Source organism: Engraulis encrasicolus, chromosome 11 (genome assembly GCF_034702125.1).
Source record: "Engraulis encrasicolus isolate BLACKSEA-1 chromosome 11, IST_EnEncr_1.0, whole genome shotgun sequence".
In the NCBI taxonomy this organism is placed as follows: Eukaryota; Metazoa; Chordata; class Actinopteri; order Clupeiformes; family Engraulidae; genus Engraulis; species Engraulis encrasicolus.
The window spans coordinates 49,355,334-49,366,851 of record NC_085867.1 but is presented as its reverse complement, the minus strand read 5'-3'; the positions used below and the strand labels follow the sequence as shown (position 1 = coordinate 49,366,851).

Sequence of the window (11,518 nt, the reverse complement as noted above, 5' to 3'; positions counted from 1 at the left end):
TGTGATCGGTCCATACTAGAAAAGGAGGATTGGCCCCTTCCAGCCAGTGTCTCCACTCCCCTAATGCTAACTTGACTGCTAGCAACTCCCTGTCTCCAATATCATAATTCCTCTCAGCAGGAGAGAGACGGTGGGAGAAGTAGGAACATGGATGTAGCTTGTTATCCTTTGGTGACCTCTGCGACAGAACAGCCCCCACACCTGACTCAGAGGCATCTACTTCAACAACAAACTGGAGAGAGGGATCAGGGAGTGTTAGAATTGGAGCAGAAGTGAACCTACTTTTCAGGTCAGTGAAAGCCTTCTCTGCCTCCTCACTCCAGCGGAAGGAGGTTCGGGTAGAGGTGAGTGCGGTGAGGGGTCTAGCCATGGAACTAAACCCCCTGATGAACCGCCGATAAAAATTGGCAAATCCCAGGAACTGCTGGAGTGCTCGTCTAGAGGAGGGAGTGGGCCAGTCCTTCACGGCTTTCAGCTTCAAGGGATCCATCTGTATCTCAGAGGGGGAGATGACAAATCCCAAAAAGGATACAGTGCGTTTGTGAAATTCACATTTTTCAGCTTTCACAAAAAGTTTGTTCTCCAGCAGCCGCTGGAGAACCTGCCTGACATGGTGTCTGTGGGCCTCAAGAGAAGGGGAAAAAATAAAAATGTCATCAAGGTAAACAAAAACAAAAATATTCAAAAAATCTCGTAGGACATCGTTGACTAGAGCTTGAAAGACGGCAGGAGCATTGGTTAAACCAAAGGGTACGACCAGGTATTCGTAATGGCCAGTCGGGGTATTGAAGGCCGTTTTCCATTCGTCCCCCTCCCTAATCCTGACTAGATGGTACGCATTTCTTAAATCAAGCTTAGAAAAAATGCAGGCTCCTTGGAGTAGCTCGAAGGCAGTAGACATAAGGGGTAGGGGGTACCTGTTTTTTACAGTGATGTCATTGAGTCCTCTGTAATCTATGCAGGGGCGTAGGGACCCGTCCTTCTTCCCCACAAAAAAGAAGCCAGCCCCAGCGGGCGATGATGATGGACGAATGATTCCGGCAGCCAGGGAGTCAGAGATGTATTTCTTCATGGCTTCCCTTTCAGCAGGGGAGAGAGAGTACAGGCCACCTTTGGGTGGAAACGTACCAGGCAGAAGCTCGATCGCACAGTCATACGGCCTATGAGGGGGTAGGGACACGGCTTGGGACTTGCTGAATACAGGCTTGAGGTCCATATACTCCTTAGGAACATTAGACAAGTCAGGAAACTCCTCAAGAGCTGGGGATGGAGAAACAGAGGTGAAAGCAGATCCAAGGCATGATGACAAGCAAAAGGGGCTCCAACCCAAAATGCTATTGTCAGACCATTTAACATGGGGGTTGTGTATAGACAGCCAGGGGAATCCAAGAACTATTGGGACATGTGGATCAGTCATGATATGGAAAGAGATTAACTCTGAGTGGTTCCCAGATATTCTTAGAGTGACAGGGGCTGTTTTATGGGTAATGGTCCCCAAACTGCTGCCATTAAGTGTCTGGACATAGAGAGGGCTGTCTAAAGGTGTTGAAGGAATTCCAAGCCGTTTGGCTGTAGCAGAACACATTAAATTCCTGTCTGCGCCTGAATCAATGAGGGCATGGAGGTCATGACATTGGCCTTTGTATGAGAGAGAGACAGAGAGATAGGTGCGCTGGAGAGGGGAGGAGTTGGTTGCAGTGCCCACCAGGCCCCCTATTCTCACTGGCGGGCTTTGTCTTTTAGAGGACATGCAGAACAAAAGTGGCCCACCTTTCCACAGTAGAAACAGGCACCTGCGTCTCGTCTGCGTTGGCGTTCCTCAGGGGTGACTTTGGCACAGTCAATCTGCATGGGTTCAGGTGGTGGTACTTCAGTCGGTGTGAGCTTCACAACTGCTCGAAAAGGGGCTGAAGACTTCTCCCTGGCTCTCTGCCTAATGCGGGCATCGATGCGTCCGGCCAGGTCCATGAGTTCTGTAAGGCTGGGGGGTAACTCTCTGGGGACAAGCTCATCCTTAACAGAGTCAGACAAGCCATTCAAGAAGGCATCATACAAGGCATCATCGTTCCATTTGCATGAAGCAGACAGGGTACGGAATTCAATGGCATAATCATAAACTGAACGGGTACCTTGACGGAGTGCCATGATCTCTCTCGCTGCTTCTCTGCCAGAAGAGGAGCGGTCGAACACCTTTTTCATCTCATCAGTGAATTTCTTGTAGGTAGAGCAGCAGGCATCGTTGGCATCCCACACAGCAGTACCCCAGTCCCGGGCTTTGCCAGTGAGGAGGGTGATGAGGTAAGCTACTCTGGATCGTTCTGTAGGAAAGGCGAGAGACTGGAGCTCCAGGGACAATGAGCATTGTGAAAGGAAAGAACGACAGGTGTCGGGGTTACCGTCATAGGGCTGAGGAGCAGGCAGCCTGGGTTCTCTGAATGGGGAGGGCGTAGCAGGGGCATTAGGAGGCGGATCAGAGTGTGGAGGGTTCTGCTGGGGCTGAGAGATGTTAGTCAAAAGTTGTTGCACCTGTGCAGAGAGGGAGTTTAGCTGTTCAGCAACGGCCCCAATATTGTTATTTACTTGAATCAGGCCTTGTTCATGACCTCCTAACATTATTCCCTGTTCCTTCACTGCGGTCCTCACCAGTTCCAGGTCTGCTGGGTCCATGTTGGCAAGTTTGTTCTGTCAGAACAGTACTTGGAAACCCAGAAGCAGACCAGGACAAAAAATGGCAATCAGAGTGAGGTTTATTTCAGGGCAAGAAGTTGGTGGGGTGAGGCAAAAAACAATGTTCAGGACAAGCACAGTTCAGGGTATCAGTGGGCAAAAAATGAAAGGCAGGTCTTCACAAAAATATTCACGTGGCAAAAAGGTCAAAACACAGGAAGGTCACGGTGGCAAAATGCTCCGAAAATCCATAAACAAAAAATAGGCACAAGTGGCAAAAACTCCAAGACAGTTAGAACAGTTCAAAATCAAAATGCAAAGCTCACGTGGCAAAAAACTCCAGAACAGTCAAAATGGTTCAAAAATCAAGATGCGAGGCACACATGGCAAAAACTCAAAGCTCAGTTCCAAACAGTAGTCCAATGCAAAGCACATGTGGCAAAAATCCAAAAGTTCATTAAAAAGGAAAAAAATCTCAAAAGCAGTCCAAAAACTCACGTGGCACTTGATCAGGATCAGGGCATGACAAGAATGTTTCACATACAGACAGAAAACAACAAACTTGCAATGAGCAGAGTCCCATGTCAGGATTTAAAGCCGAGGGTGATTAGGAGAGTTGACACAGGTGAAGCTGAAACCAGGCTGGTGATAGGTTGTTGGAAGAGTGGTGGAAGTTCAGCGCCTAGGCCACCAGAGGGCATGGTCACAAGGAAACCATGGAGTGGAAAGTGCAGGGCTACCACTGCGTACAGTCAGGACCGGAGCGTGACACTATTGAGACATATGTCCTCAAAAAGTAAATTGAAGTGTAAATTGTATTTTTAAGTTTACTTAAATGGAAACAAAATGACATCAAAGGGGCCATTGTCACACGTTGCTAATGTATAACCTCTTGAAGGATTCATGTAGTGATTTTAGGACACACGTTCAATAGTCAAACATCACAATACCACATAATTGCTCGGAACCTTTTTTTATTGATGCTGGTTGCTACTGTAAGGAAAAGGGTGCATATTTGTAATATGGAGCCTTTCTCAGCATTGCTACATTGATTTTAAGACAATGGCTCAGGGTACATATGCCTTAATACCACAAAATCAATTAGAAACTGCATAATTGATGCTGGTTGCTAAGGGAAATGCTTTGCCTAGCAACCGTTGCTATGCAACATGGAATTTTGAGTGCCTCCACCCCTGATATTGATAAGCATGTCCTAATGAACACCTGTGCCAATTTTCATGCTTGTATCACCTTGTGAGCGATTTTTTCACCCATTGCCTATACTAATGGGAAATGTTGTAAATTCAGTTTTATATTACATTGATCAGATAAGATTGAGATAGTTTCATGCATTCAGTGACAAAGCTTTTTGAGTGATATGACAAAAGCAATTGATAATGTACGAAATCACTGAGAATTGTACACAGCCATGGCATGGTGGACGAGAGCATTTGCTATATGCCGAAAACAATGAGAAACTGATTTGACCATGTGCACAGGTAACACCAGGAAGTCACAATTGAACAAAGACTTTTGATAATCATTTTTCTGTTGTGAGAAATGTACAAAACCAATTGAGAAAAACTGTAACTAATCTTCAAGGAAATTGGGGGAAAAAGAAAGAGACCTAGACTAGAAGCATTTCCAGAAAAAGGCCCTTTATAAGGGTGTTAGAAGCATTTTTTAGTAAAAGTTGGGAACCTAGTTTTCTAAGACAATTAAAGTACCCCGAATTCAGCTAGCCTGGTTCCCAAGCTGAATTTTGAGTTTTTGACCATGAAATGAGCAAAAAACAAAATGGCCGCCGAAATTCTTGATTTTGGGCAGAATGCGTTAGAAAGTACCACTTCTCCATGGAAATAAATGTGCAATGCTCACATGTTTGCATTCAACATGTATTCCTACACTTACTCAAAGGCAAAATGTCATGGCAACAAGATAAAAATAACTATAATTATGCCTTTTTAATGTGATATCCTCGTAAACTGGCATTCAATAGTAATAGTCTCTGTAAAAGCACATCATCATACACATTTGTCATTCAATAAGATTTGGAAAGAAGAAGAGAGAGAAAGAAGATAGTATTATCTAAATTAAAGACTAAATATTAGGACATGAATGTCCATCTCTATGGGAGCACACTCTCAGCTGTACGATTAGCTGAAGACCTTTGCAATCACGCCAAAGGTCCAATCAACTGTGTCGTGGGCGGGATGTCCACTTTGTCAAAACCGAACGGTTGCATGTGAATAAGCCACTTTGATGCCAAACCTCTCTTCGAATGACGTTTGCTGCTTTTCACGCTTCTGCCGCCTCCTCTCCCATACAAAGTCAGTTACTTCTGCATCTTTCCACACGTTGAACGTCGGCGCTGTGTTCGCACGGTAAGGGGTCTTAAACACCAGGGCGGTAAAGCGTCGCAGAACGGACGCGTTTTTTTACCGGCGTCGGTGAAAATACATTGAAACATATCTGTCCTTACACACTAACCGGCGGTAGTCGGGCATCAGCGGCATGGCGCTGCATTTGGAAAATAGAACTTGAGCGTACTTTTCACGCCGTTTCACGACCGGCGGTGTCTCATTCAAATGAATTACAAAGTAGCAGCTAGCTTTAGCTGTGGGGGGGGTTAAACAGGACTGGCCGCGCACACCGACGCTGTCAGTGTGAAAGGCAGAGAAAAACACACCGGCCAAAACTAAGCAGAAAGACTGCGTTCGTCCCGCGACCGTTCCGTTCCGCCTTGGTATGTTTTGGCCCTAAGGATAGCATTCCATCACCCTACAGACAATCAGTGGTCCTGCCCAGAACCCTATATTCCCCTGGCAACGTGGTCACATCTAGCCGGTAGAGCCGGACAAAGGTGGCGGGGTTGGCCCAACCAGACGCTCTGCACACCTCTGAAACTGCTGCACCCTTGAAGAGAGGACAAGATGTAGAGACCGCGTTGGTAAAGTAAGCCCTAATCTGAGCCGGGGGTTGGTGACCCTTGGACTCGTATGCCAGGGCAATGGTTTGAACCAACTATTTGGAAACCTCTATTTCAAAACTCTGAGCCCTGTAGAGGGCTTGATGAAGCATACAAACAGCTGCTCAGTGTTCCTTAAAGAGTGAGTCCTGTTCATGTAGATGCGTAAAGCGTGCACAGGGCACAAGTTGTGTTGTCACCTCTCTTCCACGGATCTGAAAGGTGGTGTGCAAAAGCAGTTTGGAGGGGCCCCTCTTGGAGGGGCTCAAAAGGGGCCCCACACATAGCCTCCTGTACTAGAGAGATATCCCAGGGGGTAATTGTCTGACGTAGCACGGGGCGCAAGTATCTAGTGGATGGGCACTCAGAGTGTTGGAAGTCTTGTAGAAAGGACAACAGCGTCGGTACTGAACACTGAAAAGTTGTCTTGTCGCGTTGGTCACACTAGCATTCGAAGACAGACCACTTCAGTTTCATACAGTGTCCCAGTAGATTAGGCCCTGGCCCCTTGAATTGTCCTGATAACGTTATCCAGAAAACTGGTTAGGTTCAAATGTTCCCTTGCCAGACCCATAGGGGCAGGTGGCCCCTGGGCTGGGGCATGTCCTCCTCCTGGTCCGGAGCCAGACTCAAACCTACGGGCGAGGGGAAAGTAGCAGGAGGGGGCGAAGCCCCTACGCTCTCAGCTGAGGCCCCTGAGCCCCGTGGTGCATTATGCAGGACTTTTGGAGTCTACAAGCGCGCCGTGTCTGGTGACAGGGTGCGCTTTCATGCAAAGTGCAGTGGCCTGCGGTTGCCCAAGGGGCTCCGAGGCAGCTGCTCGAGCTGGGGAAGCCACATCAGCCACTAGGGTGGTGGTCAGTCCCTGCTGTATGAGATTCTCTGGGAGGCAGGGAGTTGGGATAAAGAGTCGTTCACCGTAGGCGGAAGATCGGAGCGCTTTGCCAGAGGGGAGTCAGAGTCTGACTCCACTGAAATGCGTTGCCAGCAGTCGACCATAGTCAAGAGAACAAAGGGACAGAGCGGGCTAGAACTAGTCAAGCTCTCGTAACTCGTGTCGTTCAGGGTACTCGTGAACTCAGTCAGGAGACGTGAGTCCAAGGAACCGGGTACGCACAAATGTGTGTAAAGAACTTTTACTTGGTATCGTCTCTAATCTGCCGTGAGTAGATTCTGTCATTGTGAAGTTTCTTGCTGCCATGGAGGACACTGTACATTCCAAATGTTTGATCTGCAATGTGTGATCTCAGGTTAAAAGAGAGTGTCCACCTACACAAAGCTGAGGCTGTCTCTGTGATCACAATGATGCTCTTTTATTACCTGTGACATTAACCCACTTCATAGCCTGATCAGAATCTGGCTAAACTTGTGAGCCGATCTCTTGACCACAAAGTGGCCTTTTTGGAATTCAGACCCCATTGTGCATAATTAAGATGGTCATACCGCTTAAAGTAGGGCAACATCAGGCTGAAAGAGTGAAAATGAAGATCCCAGGTAGCTTCACATTGTGCTCTTGTGTATTGCAGCAGAACAGTAACCATATCCATATACTGCCACCAGTTCACATCATCAGATTGACTCTCAACAATATCATGCAGAAGACTTCTGTCCTTTTCCTGATCATGGAATGAAATCAGTTCACTAATTGTCTGAGGATCATCACCATTAGCCATCCTAGAAAGACAGGTATAGAAGACTTGGCATGAGAAGACCCTAAATGGATTGCAGAGTCAACTTGTGTGCCATGGCTTTGTTATATGCCTTTCCTGCCAGAACAAGTTCAACAGGGCCTTATCCAAGCAATCCACCATCCATACATTGGTCAGTCCAGAACCAATCATATGTTCTCCTATGGCCTTAGGACAGTTCATTGACATGTGAAGTCCTCCTAGGCGAGGTATTCATTTGTTGTTCTAAGTCTGCAGTACAATGCTTGGTCAACTGTGATAACGCTATGTTCCTGTCCAAAATGTGAAGATATAACAATGCATCTGTATTCAAAGTATCAAAATCCTGTGTAGTAGCGAGGACTATTGGCAAATACCCCGCAGCAGTCTGTTGTTCCTTTGATGACAGTGACTGATTGAACACTGACCAAGAAGTCTTCATGTCTAAGTTTTGAAGGTGCAAGAAGAAAGCTAGACCCGTAGCCTTTGCTTGTCTAGCATACGTGTGCTCCTTTCCAGATTTGCCAAAGCATGATTCAGCAATGGGTGCTGAAAAAGTTGGTTTGAATGTCCTAGGAGTAATCCTAGCTCCATCAGGGCATTTGGCACATTTAATGTATGTCTAGTGGACACCTCTATATCTTTAACAGAATCATCAATTGGTTGGCCTCTTGTCCATGCTGCTATTTGTGTTGCATGGGAAGTATTCTTCCCATCAAGTGTTTTATCCAGGATATCAATGTTATCACATGTGTAGTGGATGAATTTATCTGCCGCAATGTTTGTTGGAATAATGGCACCACTGTCTTGGTTCAGTGTTTTTAGAGTGCTCTCAGCTAAGGAGGTCCTGGACTTGGAGGACCTGGTCGTAACTCAGACAATGACCTGCCTGGTTGAATAGTCGTATTAGGTCTTTTACCCAATAGCTTGATAAGGAGTCCATTTTTTTGCCATCACTGACACAATAAACAAGGGCTTTAGCCTCACTCAGAACTCTGCTTTGTTTTTCCTTGCCACCAATTCCATCATCTTCAAGAGATGTCTGGCCACTAACAACCAGGCTGAGGAGCATGTATAGACTATCTGGAATGTCTGCAATAGCATCTGATAGAATATTTAATTTATGTCTAAACACTTTTCAAAATGGCACAAAATAATTACTTATGCTATAGGCTATGTAACATCATGGTGTCATCTAGCGATTTCTGGACAGTTTTCAAAGTGCCAATAGCAAGTTTCAGTGATTTTTTGGAAACACTAAATACTTCACATTATGCTAAGTATTTCTAAAATACTTACATCAATTTTCTTTATATAAACTTTATATACATTTTCATATAAACACACATAGGCTACAAATATCTTATTAGAAAAGCTAAATATTTGAAACGTGTAGGCTAACACCTACAATATTAGCATTATTAGCATTCTAGAAGCTATTTGATACTTTTTAAAATCCTCTATAGTAGACACATTCATCAAGAAACATTAATGGGACACAAAATGTTAGAAAAGAGCATTTATTTCCAAGTACAGCAATACTTGGTAAAAATGCTCTGTCAAAAATCGCATATTTTGGCAGCCATTTTGTTTTTCAAATTTAACTGTCAAAACCTCAAAATCCAGCTTGGGAACCAGTCTAGTTGAATTCAGCACACTTAAATTATGTTAAGTACATAGGTTCCCAACTTTTACTAAAAAATGCTTCTAACATTCACAAATATGAAAAATGTGTCTAGACTAACCGTTAAAAGTAGGTCCCTGAGCTCACAATGAGCTTTAAATCATGATAGTAGCTTATTTACTCTTTGACGCAACGTCCAATTCATACGTGCTGGGCAATTTTAGGTTTCAATAAAAAAATAAAGCATTAGTAAAGTAAATAAAGTGTTGAATTAAATGAAACTATTAGTCGACTATGAAAATTCTTGTCGACTAATTTTTATAGTCGATTAGTTACGATTAATTAGTCGATAACCTACATGTAACCCAGCAATATCTCATAACGGCATAAGAATAATTGTTTGCATGTAACGACATGACGTGACACCACTCTTTCACAGCTTAGTTAAATGTACTGGTATTCTACCTTCATGAGAGTTGTGTTTGCAGACGTCAAGTCTATATGGCTATAGTTTCCCGTCACCTATTGCAGTGGTTCTTAACCTGGGGTGCGGGCACCCCCTGGGGGTGCACCAGAGATTCCAGGGGGTGCGCATGTAACCCAGTGAAATATTACGGTTACATTTATTATCCTATTTCCTATGTGTTTGTCTATGTAGCTGCAATTTCAATTCCCGTCCACTAGGTGGCAGTAGAAACACTGTTAGGAAGAGAGATACGTAGAGTAAGAGCACTGGTTGCTATGGAGACAGAGCGAGATACCAATGAAAAGAAACGATTGTACTGAAGAACAGTTGTGAGAGAAAGAAATTACAAGTTAATTTATTTACTTTATTTTCATAATTCAGTTGAAGAAAATTCTTTTGTTTAAGTTGTGATCCCTTTAAGAAGCAAGAATCGTATGAGAGAAGATCCGGACTGCTCTGGTTATCTTTTATTTCTTTCCCTTGCTCCGGTGAGTTTTTATTTTCATGTCTTCCAGCGCTAGTCGCGATATCAGCTGGCTTTGTTTTGATTCATGGTATTTGGTTAAGAAACATGATCTGAGCATATGACACATCTTGTGAAGATGTGTTACAGGAATATAGTTGTATGATATTGTTGTGTAGGCTTATTTTGAGAAATTGTAATGTATTTTGACTGCAAGCTAAAAAACCAACTGGAGTTGGACTGAACTGATTAACTGCCTATGCTCGTGAATACTGTTTAGAATCCATGTTATTGAGCTACTAAGCTAGCGACTGAATTTCAGTTTTGTGCAGTTCATGGACTGAATGGACTTATGTTTCAAATACTGCACTTTGAGTTTACATATTGAAGAACTGAAGAGAGAATTAGGAAAGTGTTGACAGTAATGTTACCCTGCTATGCAGGTTGGTTTTTTTAAGAGCTTGATTCCAACGAACTTTCGCCGAACTTCCCTGGGTGCACGCGCGGCCAGTAGTGACTGAGAAGAGGAGCGTCTGGCCACTCGTCTCCTACAGCCGCGTTTCGTTCTGCATCCAGAGGCTCCAGAGATAAGGAGATCCATTACACACACCCGCACGTGGGACACATAAACAGAACATATACTACCCGGGTAGATGGACACTTTTGGACTTGAGCATTATTTATTTATTTGATTATTTTATTTTATTTCTTTAATTCAGAGCTCTGAGGGTTTTTCTTTTCTACTTTCTTATTTATTCCTATTTCCTATTTTTTTTCTATTTCTTTTCTCTTCCTCTTTGAAAAGGACTATTTTAAGAGTCTATCCAGACAGAGAGGTTACATTTGAGTGTTTTTTTTATGAATAAATACCGGCAATGTTTTTCAAACTTTACCAACTGGTCATAGTATTATCCTTCTCCTCGAAAAGAACCTTTGATAAAGGGTGCTCAATATCTATTTTTAACTTGTGCAGAGTATCCTACCTTACACGCAGAATTTTGTTTGTGTTGAGGTTGTGACCAAAATCCAGCTTGGGAACATTATAATTAGGTCAAAGCAAACACAAATGTAGTCATATTTTGGTCTCCATTTGATGTCTTATCAGAGAATCATAGTACGGTAATCAATCACTTAAATCCATTATTTACTGTGTATACCGTGTAGAAGTTTTGGTTGGGGGTGTGCGGCTTGTCTTGGGCACAGGTAATAGCTAGGGAGATAGGTGACCCGATACTTCAGTTTGTGATACAAGCGCCAGAATCGGTACAGATACTCCTTAGACATTACTATTATCAAAAAGTACGCGGGCCACTTCAAATTCAAGATGGTTGCCCATTTTCCAATATGGCCGCCATACAAACACCAAACTTGGTACGGATACTCGACGCCCCTAGCGACCGCAAATTGAATTTGCTCCCGGGGGCAGTCTAGCGGACCCCAGTCGTTTTGCGAGGCTGAAAGTTATCCGATGACAGGGCCAATCAAATCGCGAGGGGGGCCGGGCTACTTAGTAAACAGGAAACTTTCTAAGAAGAAGCATGGTGTCCGTCCGTGCTACGTACAGCACGAAAGTGTTCACTTAATTTAAAAAGCCTGGATGATAATACATTTCGTGTCTGACATGGATTGATGTAATAATACACCATGAACTTATTGGACACAA

At 44.0% G+C, this 11,518-nt stretch overlaps 1 long non-coding RNA gene across 1 annotated transcript; it reads left to right on the top strand.

Annotated features, from left to right (window-relative positions):
* The first annotated feature begins 9,533 nt into the window (after positions 1–9,533).
* On the top strand, positions 9,534–10,747 carry LOC134459072 (uncharacterized). The gene is made up of 2 exons (XR_010036758.1): positions 9,534–9,880; positions 10,299–10,747. It is a non-coding gene; the product is annotated as an uncharacterized LOC134459072 (long non-coding RNA).
* The last annotated feature ends 771 nt before the right edge of the window (positions 10,748–11,518 follow it).